General features: G+C 40.6%; 1 protein-coding gene across 7 annotated transcripts in view; it reads right to left on the bottom strand.

The window, feature by feature from the left end:
• FHIT (fragile histidine triad diadenosine triphosphatase) overlaps positions 1 to 14,540 on the bottom strand; it is a 1,568,898-nt gene that overhangs the window by 1,018,815 nt on the left and 535,543 nt on the right. The gene's annotated exons all lie outside the window — the stretch shown is intronic.

Here is a 14,540-nt window from a genome sequence, read left to right as displayed (position 1 = left end):
TTTTCATTGCATGAGTCCAAGGCCTCACTTCTCCCATGGAAAGGAACAGCAGTGAGAATCCATGTAACGTAACATCCAGCAATTCATTCCCCTTGAGCTCCTTGACAGCAGCCAGATGGTGGACATTCTCCATGTATCACCGAAGCCAAACTGAAAACTGTCTTAGGAAACCCAAGTTGCCTGAAACTACTGATGGGAGTGATAGGGTAACACATAAAGATGATTCTGGTCCTTAGGGTTAAGTGTTGATTTAACGAAACTCATCAGGATTCCATTAAAGATCCTGTCACAATTGTTTCGATGAAGCTATTGCTTTACAGGAGTAATTAATTTCAACTGCTAAAAAGTTAGACTTCCTTAGTGTTCATCCAGCTTATAAGAAATAGGTAGGCTGGGAACCACTGGAACTTACCTTCTGTCTCCTTCACTATTGAGACATTGGGAGAGCATCAGGAAACTGAACTGTACTTTCATCAGCCTCCTGTTCCTAATGACCAACCTTCTGTGTATGCAAATATAAATTTAAGCTCAGATATATTATGCTATTGTTCTCACTCATTTTGAACTTTTCAAAATGTGACATAAGCATTGAGGCGTATCTAAAGAAATTTTATGTCTTTTAAGACCTTAAACACACACACACACACAGTGAACCAAAATGCCTTACTCTACCAGACAAAGCAGAATGCAGGTCTCCAAAAATCTGAGCACCATTTAAAATTGAAACCTACGAAGGCAAAGCTTACACTAAGCCAACATAAAGGCTACAGAATTATTATAAAAGGTACAGGATTGCTCTCTGGAAATAATATCTCAGTGGGCTAAATTCCCTCTCTTCCTGCTTTTCCATGCTGGTAAATTGCAAAGAAAAAAAAAAAAGCATGATTCATGAATATAAATTTCTCTTGGCTTTTTAAATCATACACTGGCATATTCCTCCTCAAACTTCAGCCAAATGAGAATACATGGATAATGACAATTTTACAATAAGTGGTTCTAGGATGCAGGCTTTTCATGATTCTCATATGAAAGGCACTATAAAAAAAGAGTATTATTATTGTTATTATTTCAAGCACCCAGGAAAACCACAATCAATGATTAGCCATAACAATTAAACTAACAATAATACATCTGGAATAAGCTCCATGGTAATATGTACTTCATGCTTAATAGTTCAAATTAATTCAATCTGATGGCGTTAGACACAGGAGTTAGGAGCTGGAGAGCACCAAGATTCACATTAGCTTCCACTTTGAAAAATATTATGAAAAGCAAAGGAAGGAAATGAGGCTATAAACAGCAGTGGTAAATAGGAAGGACTCATAGATGATACAGTCAGGAATAACTCTCGGCTATTAGGAACTCAGCCTTGGAAACATGAAGGCTGGACGTTTCTGTTCTCACACAGTCCTTCACAGTCAGCAACTGGGAAGCCCAAGTAAAGAATGGATCTAAAACCCCCAAATCAAGGCCATTACAAAAAATTAAAAAGCTAAAATCTAGCATCAATCAATGACATTTCCAGTTCTGGTCGGGGGGCTGACAATAAAGGGTCGATCTCCCTTTCTAACACAACAAAGGGTTAGAAGTTGTATCACTCAAGATATCACTCAAGACTGATCTGATGGCTGAAAACATTTTGTCAACACTCCAAAAATTGCATTAGTGACTAGATGATGGATGAAGTACGTCAATTAGAACTAGATTAGAAATCCAGATATGAAGTCAATTATTTCCAATCTGAGAAAATGAATTTATTTACCAATGATACGTGATAAGCAGTATCAATTTTCAAAACCTGAAACCCTGTCTCTGTCCCTAGGACGAAATGCAAGTAAAAATACCTTTGAAAAGACTGAACTTGAACTTGGGAACATTTTCCTAGATGTCTGAAACTTTTGCTTTCAGTAACTTACTTTGTTCCCAGACTTGGATACCTGGTAGGGAGATTCCCGTTAGTTTTCAGTAGAGAAAATGCGGACAAAGAAGTGAGTCAACTGTTCCAAGTTCAAACAGCTTTACAGCAAAAAATCCTACTTTCCTCACTTGAAGTCTGATTCTCTTTCCCTATACCAGCTATATATAAATTTATTCAATTTATATAGAATAAATTCGATACCTTAATAATAAACATGATAATAGCTGACATTTACTGAGTCTTACATTACACAGCACTCTATCTAAGCACCTAAAAGATAGCGATTTATTTAATCTAAAATGTATGAGATCAGTACTATTATTATTCTCATTTTGTAAAGGAAGGAAAGGAGATGCTGGAAGCTTAGTCGACCTGCATGGAGTGAGACACTGAACCCTGCACATCTTTCCCCCTTAATGGTGTCTTGACATTGTCTCAGAATAGAAGTGACTAGGTATACAAGGGTTAAGCCTGGCAAGACCACCTCCAACTTGAGCCTTCTTTACACTAGGCAAACCATCTTCAATATACTTATAATAACTTTATATATGAAATTACATTTTGAAGTTTATTTCCTCCCAACACAGCAACATCTCTGCATCTCCCTTGGGATTTTCAGCACTGTCTGTTGCAGAGCCGGTCTGGGCTAAGCAAGTATTGCTTTACCATTCTTAAATAAAAACCATTATAGAGAATGCAGAAAACAATTTCCCTTTCAGTTTCGCCACTTCTATACACATTGAGAAAGATGGATCCCTAAAATGCTGAAGGAAAGCTCACAATATAATAAAACTTCAGTATCAGAAATGTTTCAGGTCCCTCTGCTCTCTCCCCATATTTAGGAAACTACAATTTAATATAAGGCTCAGCCCTCCAGAGAATCCAGTGTATCAAACTGCTAATACATTTTTATATATACTTAACTGAGATAAAAAAGAAAGAGATAGAGAAGCCAGGGCAGCTAAGTCAAATACATAATTATGATAAGACTAATCCAGCTAACAGCAAAAGAGGCAGATAGTGACTCTACTGCAATGCTGTCGCATAGTTTGTATGGCCAGAGAACTATATCAATATAAAATGTGAACGAGGCAGGAGCCCCATTATAGGAAAGCAAAGATAACTTACTATGAGACTCCACAAAATAAAGTTTATCCAGGACATCAAGGAGCATTTATCCTGTTACTAAATTATCATTCAAATATATTTTATCAATTGAAAACCTAAATCAAATCATTTTATTATTGAAACAGTATTAAAAAGGAGCACACTGTTGTCTATAACCAAATAGTCAGGGAAAACTTAATTTTGTTTTCCCTAACAGAACACAAAATTGTGGCAAATAGTTTCAATTCTGTAGATAACTTAAAAATTCTCTTTCCAGCTCAAAATTCATGGCTGTGCTATCAACCATGTCGTATTTCTCAGTCTTGACCACAAAAATACCTCAAGATACATATACATTGCTAAAATACACTATTTCTCAAACCTGACTTTATCTTCCACTCTAGTAATATGGTCAAAAAAGGAAGATTACTCTGGTCACTTCATTTTTGGCAAATCCATATTAACTCATTTCTTTAAATGCTCATTAACATTTCTATTAACGATACTTCTGACCCTCCATACCCACCCTTTCAGACAGGTCAAAATGAAATTGTTCAGTTTGCCATTTCATCTTAACCCTCAAGTCTTTGTAGAGATAAATTATCATACACCAGTGGTTTCTCTTCCAGCTTAAGATAGGAATTCCTTATTCTCTTCTAACTAAACTCTACGTTTTGCTAATCCCATGAGGAATGGAAACCCACATGCCTATTGCACTACAACCTAATGGCAATAAATGAGTAAAAGCAATCTAGTTATAAGAAAAATAGACACCAATACATTTGGTTGCATACTAAACACTATGACCCTGCCCCTTATATTTTGTCACAGAGACTTCCAATTTTTTTTTCATTTTCTAAACTTTGCTAGAGACAAAATAATAAAGAAATGATCTCAATAGCACAAGCAGAGACTAGATGGCAGTTGATCTTTGACCTCAAGCTTAGATATCAGGGAGAGGTGAAGACTGTGGCAAATTATCTGTCTGGATTGGCAGTTTCTGCTCACTTTCAGCCATTTTTTGCTGACTAGGAGTTTAGGCTCAATGTTGTAGGATCTTCCAGTTTCTTAATGCAAAGTAAGAAAACCTGCACTTTCTGTGACAGCTCCAGATTTTTCTCCTATTTGCTAATGTTGCATAAGACGTTCCATATTTCCAATATATTCTATTCCTATATTCTAATGGAGTAGACATCTGGTTTTCTCTTTGCTTTTTGCCAGTGAGCTGAGATACTGAGACCCCTGAGTTATAATGTCCTTCAGCCAGTAGTGTTTAACATTTTTCACTACTAACCGCTACTCCAGCCACCCATCCTTTTCACCAGTCTGTGCCCAGTTTACTTCATTCGCTCAGTCATGTCTAATTGGACTGCAGCATGCCAGGCCTCCCTGTGCTTCACCATCTCCCAGAGTTTGCTCAAACTCACGTCCATTGAGTCAGTGATGCCAGCCACCCATCTCATCCTCTGTTGTCCCCTTCGCCTCCTGACTTCAAAATTTCCCAGCGTCAGGGTCTTTTCCAGAGTCAGCTCTTTGCATCAGGTGGCCAAAGAATCGTAACATCAGCTTCAGCATCAGTTCTTCCAATGAAGATTCAGGGTTGATTTACTTCCTTTAATATTTTACTCCAGAAAATACTTCCAGGACTTCCCTGGCGGTCTAGTGCTTAAGAATCCATCTGCCAATGCAGGAAAGTTTCAATCCCTGCTCTGGGAAGATTCCACATGCCACGCGGCAACTAAGCTCGTGGGCCACAACTGCTGAGCCTGCACTCTAGAGCTTGTGCTCCACAACAAGAGAAGCCACCACAATGAGAAGTCTGCACACCGCAATAAAGAGTAGCCACTGCTGGCCACAACTAGAGAAAGCCCTTGAGCAGCAAGGAAGAGCCAGCAAAGCAAAAAGAAAGAAAAAAACGATACTTCCTCTACACACCTTCCCCTGAATCATTCTACTCTTCCTTCCTCGTGATCAAGCTGTTTAATTCCTTCAGCCTTTTTTATAATACACTTTGTGATCCATTTGTAAGCCTCCTAGTTCAGTTCAGTCGCTCAGTCGTGTCCAACTCTTCGCAACCTCATGAACTGCAGTAGGCCAGGCCTCCCTGTCCATCACCAACTCCTGGAGTTCACTCAGATTCATGTCCTCGAGTCAGTGATGCCATCCAGCCATCTCATTCTCTGTCGTCCCCTTCTCCTCCTGCCCCCAATCCCTCCCATCATCAGGGTCTTTTCCAATGAGTCAACTCTTCGCATGAGGTGGCCAAAGTATTGGAGTTTCAGCTTCAGCATCAGTCCTTCCAATGAACACCCAGGACTGATCTCCTTTAGGATGGACTGGTTGGATCTCCTTGCAATCCAAGGGACTCTCAAGAGTCTTCTCCAACACCACAGTTCAAAAGCATCAATTCTTCGGTGCTCACCTTTCTTTATAGTCCAACTCTCACATCCATACATGACCGCTGGAAAAACCATAGCCTTGACTAGACGGACCTTAGTCGGCAAAGTAATATCTCTGCTTTTCAATATGTTATCTAGGTTGGTCATAACTTTCCTTCCAAGGAGTAAGCATCTTTTAATTTCATGGCTGCAATCACCATCTGCAGTGATTTTGGAGCCCCCCAAAATAAAGTCTGACACCGTTACCACTGTTTCCCCATCTATTTCCCATGAAGTGATGGGACTGGATGCCATGATCTTCATTTTCTGAATGGTGAGCTTTAAGCCAACTTTTTCACTCTCCTCTTTCACTTTCATCAAGAGGCTTTTTAGTTCCTCTTCACTTTCTGCCATAAGGGTGGTGTCATCTGCATAGCTGAGGTTATTGATATTTCTCCTGGCAATCTTGATTCCAGCTTGTGCTTCTTCCAGCCCAGCGTTTCTCATGATGTACTCCATATAAGTTTAATAAGCAGGGTGACCATATATAGCCTTGACTCACTCCTTTTCCTATTTGGAACCAGTCTGTTGTTCCATGTCCAGTTCTAACTATTGCTTCCTGACCTGCATGTAGGTTTCTCAAGAGGCAGGTCAGGTGGTCTGGTATTCCCATCTCTTGAAGAATTTTCCACAGTTTATTGTGATCCACACAGTCAAAGGCTTTGGCATAGTCAATAAAGCAGAAATAGATATTTTTCTGGAACTCTCTTGCTTTTGCCATGATCCAGTGGATATTGGCAATTTGATCTCTGGTTCCTCTGCCTTTTCTAAAACCAGTTTGAACATCAGGAAGTTCACAGTTCACATACTGCTGAAGCCTGGCTTGCAGAATTTTGAGCATTACTTTACTAGTGTGTGAGATGAGTGCAATTGTGCAGTAGTTTGAGCACTCTTTGGCACTGGAATGAAAACTGACCTTTTCCAGTCCTGCGGCCACTGCCAAGTTTTCCAAATTTGCTGGCATATTGAGTGCAGCACCTTTACAGCATCATCTTCCAGGATTTGAAATTGCTCAACTGGAATTCCATCACCTCCACTAGCTTTGTTCATAGTGATGCTTTCTAAGGCCCACTTGACTTCACATTCCAGGATGTCTGGCTCTAGGTGAGTGATCACACCATTGTGATTATCTGGGTCATGAAGCTATTTTTTGTACAGTTAGTTCTTCTGTGTATTCTTGCCACCTCTTCTTAATATCTTCTGCTTCTGTTAGGTCCATACCATTTCTGTCCTTTATCAAGCCCATCTTTGCATGAAATGTTCCCTTGGTATCTCTAATTTTCTTGAAGAGATCTCTAGTCTTTCCCATTCTGTTGTTTTCCTCTATTTCTTTACATTGATCGCTGAGGAAGGTTTTCTTATCTCCTTTTGTTATTCTCTGCAACTCTGCATTCAGATGCTTATATCTTTCCTTTTCTCCTTTGTTTTTTGCTTCTCTTTTTTTCACAGCTATGTGTAAGGCCTCCCTAGACAGTCATTTTGCTTTTTTGCATTTCTTTTCCACGGGGATGGTCTTGATCCCTGTCTCCTGTACAATGACACAAACCTCTGTCCTTAGTTCATTAGGCACTCTGTTTATCAGATACAGTCCCCTAAATCTATTTCTCACTTCCACTGTATAACCATAAGGATTTGACTTAGGTCATACCTGAATGGTCTAGTGGTTTTCCCTACTTTCTTCAATTTCAGTCTGAATTTGGCAATAAGGAGTTCATGATCTGAGCCACAGTCAGCTTCCGGTCTTGTTTTTGCTGACTGTATAGAGCTTCTCCATCTTTGGCTGCAAAGAATATAATCAATCTGATTTCGGTGTTGACCATCTGGTGATGTCCATGTGTAGAGTCTTCTCTTGTGTTGTTGGAAGAGGGTGTTTGCTACGACCAGTGCATTCTCTTGGCAAAACTCTATTAGCCTTTGATCTGCTTTATTCAGTACTCCAAGGCCAAATTTGCCTGTTACTTCAGGTGTTTCTTGACTTCCTACTTTTGCATTCCAGTCCCCTATAATGAAAAGGACATTTTTTGGGGGGTGTTAAAAACCCAAGTAAGATGGTAGGTGTTGCGAGAGGGCATCAGAGGGCAGACACACTGAAACCGCAATCACAGAAAACTAGCCAATCTGATCACATGGACTACAGCCTTGTCTTACTCAATGAAACTAAGCCATGCCTTGTGGGGCCACCCAAGGTGGGCGGGTCATGGTGGAGAGGTCTGACAGAATGTTGTCCACTGGAGAAGGGAATGGCAAACCACATTAGCATTCTTGCCTTGAGAACCCCATGGACAGTATGAAAAGGCAAAATGATTGATAGGATATTGGAAGGGGAATTCCCCAAGTTGGTAGGTGCCCCATATGCTACTGGAGATCAGTGGAGAAATAACTCTAGAAAGAATGAAGGGATGGAGCCAAAGCAAAAACAATACACAGCTGTGGATGTGACTGGCGATAGAAGCAAGGTCCGATGCTGTAAAGAGCAATATTGCATAGGAACCTGGAATGTTAGGTCCATGAATCAAGGCAAATTGGAAGTGGTCAAACAGGAGATGGCAAGAGTGAACATTGACATTCTAGGAATCAGCGAACTAAAATGGACTGGAATGGGTGAATTTAACTCAGATGACCATTGTATCTACTACTGCGGGCAGGAATCCCTCAGAAGAAATGGAGTAGCCATCATGGTCAACAAAAGAGTCCGAAATGCAGTACTTGGATGCAATCTCAAAAATGACAGAATGATCTCTGTTCATTTCCAAGGCAAACCATTCAATATCACGGTAATCCAAGTCTATGCCCCAACCAGTAACACTGAAGAAGCTGAAGTTGAACTGTTCTATGAAGACCTACAAGACCTTTTAGAACTAACACCCCAAAAAGATGTTCTTTTCATTATAGGGGACTGGAATGCAAAAAAAGCCTTCTAACTCCTCTCTAATTACACCTAGACTACAAATCTCTAACCCTGAGGATCCTGTCTCATACCACCTTCACAATCCCTAAGGACTAAGCACAGCGTCATACACCCCTCAGGCATGACATGCAGACTCTAGGTGAATAAACAGTCTATTTGCCTACTCTTGCTGGGCTAGTAGTTCACATTCTCAGACCTAATGCACTTTTGAATCAAAACAGTACGTCTCAGTCAACTCTCCATAGTTAAGGCAATCTTAAGGATTCAAATACTAAGCTGTACATGCAAGGCAAAACAGTTTATCTGGGCAATGAGAGAAGAAGACATCTGCTGATCTGAATCAGCAAGGCAACTGTCCCAGTCCTGCAAATGTTCAGGGTTGGAACTTAGTTTAAAGATGTAAGCATGGAGGGAAAACAGATGATACAAGTGTCATCTCTCTCATGTCCTGGACTTGTGACAGACACCATTAATTTATCACAGCATTCTTTTCTACTGAGTCTAAATCCAACTTTAGAAACCTTTTTAATAGCATTCGAGATGGATCAGGCTTCTCTGGTGGTTGACAGTCAAGAATCTACCTCCAATGCAGGAGACCTGGGTTCGATCCCTGGGTTGGGAAGATCTCCTGGAGGAGAAAGTGGCAACCCACTGCAGTATTCTGGCCTGGAGAATCCCCACGGACAGAGGAGCCTGGCTCCTTCGACTGTAGCCTTGGGGTCATAAAGAGTCAGACATGACTGAGTGACTAAGCAGCAGCAATAAGGAAAACTAAGATACTAAGTTTTCTTTGGGCATGATCCAGCCCTGGTAGAGGGAACTGGGAGGCTCCTCTTGATAGTGTCACACAATGTGAACTCAACATGAAGGACAATGAAAACCATCATGACTCTTTAACAACAGACAAATATTTTCATTCTTACAGCAGTCTATGAAACAAGTGGTTAATAGCATGGGCTCCGAAGTCAAACTGCTGCGTCTGCTGCTAAGTCACTTCAGTCGTGTCCAACTCTGTCTGACCCCATAGATGGCAGCCCACCAGGCTTCCATCCCCGGGATTCTCCAGGCAAGAGTACTGGAGAGGGTTGCCATTTCCTTCGCCAGTGCATGAAAGTGAAAAGTGAAAGTGGAGTTGCTCAGTCGTGTCTGACTCTTCGCGACCCCATAGACTGTAGCCTACCAGGCTCCTCCATCCATGGGATTTCCCAGGCAAGAGTACTAGAGTGGGTTGCCATTGCCTTGTCTGGAAGTCAAACTATGAAGGTTCAAATCCTGGGTTTCGACCTAAGAGGGATGCTATGAAACTTTCTTATGCCTCATTTCCTGCATCCATAAACTGGTCAGGAAGATCCCCTGGAGGAGGGCATGGCAACCCACTCCGGTATTCTTGCTGGAGAATCCCCATGGACAGAGGAGCCTGGTGGACTACAGTCCACGGCATCGCAAAGAGTCAGATACAACTAAGCGACTAAGAACTAGGGATCTTGTCTAAAAATAGAGTTCGTATGAGAATGGGAAACACTGTCAAATGGATCAGATGCACATCAACTTTACACGTCAAAAAAAGAAAACATAGTATGTAACATCTGCTGCCTCTCCACTTCTCTATATTTCAGAAGCTGGATGACTTAGAATGGGGAAAGTTAGGAATCTAAAGTTGAAGAGTTAAGTAAGAACTAAAATAGAAAAAACATTCTACGTTAATAGCTATGCCAGATTTATCACAAATGTTAAGCTTTAATCCTGTATAAAAGATTTACTCTGTGATGAAGCTGCTTTTGTTATGCCTTATAAAACATACCGAAATATATACAAGGTAAATAATTTCACAGGGATTGCTAGTGTAAATAATAAATAGCTATGTTTATTTATATTTGTATTCAAGATGATATTTTGTTTCTCAAACATTGAACCAAAACCACATTGAACAACTTAGACACAAAATGACCACCATCAAGATTTAAGATAAGAGGACTTCCCTGGCAAAGACCTGGTGAAGCCAAATAAAGTGAATAAATACATAAATTTTTTTAAAAAAAACTAAGGGTAGTCATTTCTTTAAAAAAAAAAAAAAAAGAATTAGGATGAGGGACTTCCCTGGCTGTCCAGTGGTTAAGACTCTGTGCTTCCGTGGCAGAGGGCTCATTTCAGTCCCTGGCTGAGGATCTATGCCATGTGGCAACAAAAAGAAAAAAGAATTATCATGAAAAGTCAATTATCTTTAATATAAGCAAATTTATAAGTATTTATTGAAACAAATGATCCCTTAAAACCAGAAAAAATAAATGTGGATGGGTTGATTAAACCTACTAAGAGACCAAAAGTTACTTTTCAGAGGCTCTCTGCCTTTTAAGCCAAAATCAGAGACAATAAGAAACCAGTAAAAGATAAATTAAGGTGCAACCAAAAGACTGAGAAGCACAGTAGATGTCTACGAGTTCTGCTCGGCACAGCACGCATTCCTTGTCATGCCAGAGTCAGCATCCTGACTTCTCAGGGGAAACACTTCTTTCCAACTCTCTGGCCAGATGGTGTGGATGGAGCTAACTTCATGCCCTGCCATCAACAGTGCACAAGTGACCAATCAGTGTTTTCCATTTGATGGATGAATGATACAACGGCCATTCATTAATTCAAGTCAGTCCAATTCTCCTCAGTCCTGAAATCTGGCCTGGAACTATTAAGAAAGAGAACTTTAAATAAAAATCCTGCTGGCATGCTCAGCTGCTAAGGTATACTTTGAGTTTCTTATGGTCATCTAACCCCCACAGAAAGAGACCCTACCTCTGTGCCAATCTGATGGAAGCAGAGCTAAAAGATGAGAAGACTAGATCTCTGATGCTATCTTTGAGCAGCTAAATCCAGGCATTCCTGAAGGTGAAATAGCTCTTAACTTTTTAGACAAGTAAGGCAAAATCCCATTACTTTCATTAAGTCACAGGTAGAGCTGAGTTTCTGTGACTTGCAAATAAGAATCAGTAGTAAATGCAAACAGTTTAGAATTTATTTTATTATCAGTTGTTGAACCTCTAAGCTTTTGCATCACTGTATTTCAAAACTTATATTCCAATATTGATGGACTATTAAATTACCTCAAGCAGTGAACCTGGTAAATTCTCACTTCCTCCCAGTGCCTTTGTTTTCTCATTTGTAAATTAGAAATTTTAAAAATGGTAGTCCACAGAGAAGATATACAAAGGACCAATAAGCACATAAAAAGACGTTCAATAACAGTAGTCAATCAGTTCAGTTCAGTTCAGTTCAGTCGCTCAGTCACGTCCAACTCTTTGGACCCCATGGACTGCAGCATGCCAGGCCTCCCTGTCCATCACCAACTCCAGGAGTTTGCTCAAACTCACGTCCATCGAGTCAGGGATGCTATCCAACCGTCTCATCCTCTGCTGGCCCCTTCTTCTGCTTTCAATCTTTCCCAGCATCAGGGTCTTTTCAAATGAGTCAGATCTTCACATCAGGTGGCCAAAGTATTTGGGAGTTTCAGCTTCAACATCAGTCCTTCCAATGAACATTCAGGAGTGATTTCCTTTAGGATGGACTGGTTGGATCTCCTTGCAGGGACTCTCAAGAGTCTTCTCCAACACCACAGTTCAAAAGCATCAATTCTTTGGCACTCAGCTTTCTTTATAGTCCAATTCTCACATCTGTACGTGACTACTGGAAAAATCAGAGCCTTGACTAGATGGACCTTTGTTGGCAAAGTAATGTCTTTGTTTTTTAATATGCTGTCTAGGTTGGTCATAACTTTTCTTCCAAGCAGCAACCGTCTTTTTCTTTCATGGCTGCAGTCACCATCTGCAGTGATTTTGGAGCCGCCCAAAAAATAAAGTCTGACACTGTTTCCACTGTTTCCCGATCTATTTCCCATGAAGTGATGGGACCAGATGCCATGATATTTGCTTTCTGAATGTTGAGCTTTAAGCCAACTTTACCATTCTCCTCTTTTACTTTCATCAAGAGGCTCTTTAGTTGTTCTTCACTTTCTGCCATAACAGTGGTTTCATCTGCATATCTGAGGTTATTGATATTTCTCCCAGCAATCTTGATTCCAGCTTGTGCTTCATCCAGCCCAGCATTTCTCATGATGTACTCTGCATATAAGTTAAATAAGCAGGGTGACGATATACAGCCTTGATGTACTCCTTTTCCTATTTGGAACCAGTCTGCTGTTCCGTGTCCAGTTCTAAGGTCTAAAAGGTCTAAAATACCCTGGTGCTGGGAAAGATTGAAGGCGGGAAGAGAAGGGGATGACAGAGAATGAGATGGTTGGATGGCACTACCGACTCAATGGACATGAGTTTGAGTAAACTCCAGGAGGTGGTGATGGACAGGGAGGCCTGGCGTGCTACAGTCTATGGGGTCTCAAAGAGTCCATTTCCAGTCAATAGGGAAATGCAAATCTACTCTACAATGAGACGCTACTTCACACCTACTTGCATAGTTATAATCAAAAGGATAATAACAAGTGCTTCCTAAGATGTGGAGAACTTTGAAATCTCATATACTGTTGATGAGAAGGAAAATGGTGCTGGAAAACAGTCTGGTAATTCCTCAGAAATTAAACATAGAGTCATCATATGACCTAGCAATTCAACTCCAGAGGAAAAAATATGTATAAGTGCACACAAAAATTTGTATATAAATGTTCATAGCAGCATTATTCACAATAGCCAAAGCGCAAAAGCAAACTAAATGTCCATCTACTTATGAAAAGGTAGACAAAAAATAGTATAACCATGAAATGAGATATCATTCAGAAATAAAAGAAATGAAGTACTGATACATTCTACAACTTGGATGAACCTTGCAAACATTATGCTAAGTGAAAGACGTCCATCACAGAAGACCACATACTGTCTGACTGCATTTATATGAAATGTCCAGAAGAGGCAAATCCATAGAGAGAGAAGCCTTGAGAAGGGCTGAGGCAGCAGGAAGGTGGGCGGCAGACCCAGGGCCCTTGGTGCCTGCTCACGTTGCTGGGTCATGAACACCTGTCTTACCCACAGATATGTCATGTCCAGAACACTCTTGTACATAACTGTGTCCATCAGTAAAATTGATGTCCTCCTGCCCCACCAAAAAAAGAGAAAGAGAGAGAAAGAGCTATGCGGCAGCACAGGCAGTTTCCCACTGGGTCTGAGCTTCACCAATCCCCGCTCCAGGAGACCAATGAAGTAGGGCAACACCTGTTCTTCTGCGAATTTGTGCTACTGAAAGGGTGCAACCAAAAGTGTCGATAAACTGGGGAAGAGATACTTAGGGTGTTTGGGATGAACATGTACACTCTGCTATATTTAAAATGGATAACCAACAAGGACCTACTGTATGGCACAAGGAACTCTGCTCAATGTTACATGGCAGCCTGGATGGGAAAGGAGTTTAGGGGAGAATGGAGACATGTATATGTGTGGCTGAGTCCCTTTGCTGTCCACCTGAAACTATCAGAACATTGTCAATCAGCTCTATTCCAATACAAAATTAAAAGGTGCTGTTTTTTTTTTAATATCAATAAGTTGGAGGAAATGCAATAGACTTGGTGAAGAGTGCTACACGGGTGATGGAAAAATATAGAAAAGGACACTGCGGCGCATATTAAAAATGGGTTTGACAAGAAATATTCCTCACCTGACACTGTGTCCTGGGGAGGAAGTTCAGTAGTTACATGACACATAAAACCAAACACTTCATTCACTTCCACCTGAGCCAAGAGGCCATTATTCTGTTCAAATCTGTTAAAAGAATGGACTGTACCACACACCTGGTGATTCTTCTAAACACAAGAATTGAAGCCTAAACTCCAAACACTGAGCACTGAAACCTTCAGTGTTGCCTAAGGTGACAGCTAGATCTTTGACCTTCTTCTGCGTTGCTTTATACAGGGTATTCTCTGCACTAATTTTTTGTGGCTACAAAAAACACAATAAATTATGTTTGTATTTACTCTACATTCCACACCTTTCTGCCTCATGTGTTTTCTCTTCAAAATCCACTTCTTTCAATAATAAATCTGCTCGAGAAGTGGAAATAAAGGGAGGAGGGAGAATAGTTCAGTGGTTTCTAGGAGCTAGAAGGAGGGGAGAATGGGTGGTAACCAACAATGTGTACAGGGTTACTTTGTGGGGTGATGAAAATTTTCTGGAATTAGAAAGTG

Source organism: Ovis aries, chromosome 19 (genome assembly GCF_016772045.2).
Source record: "Ovis aries strain OAR_USU_Benz2616 breed Rambouillet chromosome 19, ARS-UI_Ramb_v3.0, whole genome shotgun sequence".
Lineage (NCBI taxonomy): Eukaryota > Metazoa > Chordata > Mammalia > Artiodactyla > Bovidae > Ovis > Ovis aries.
The sequence above is the reverse complement of the archived record's forward strand: the minus strand, read 5'-3'. Positions and strand labels throughout refer to the sequence as shown.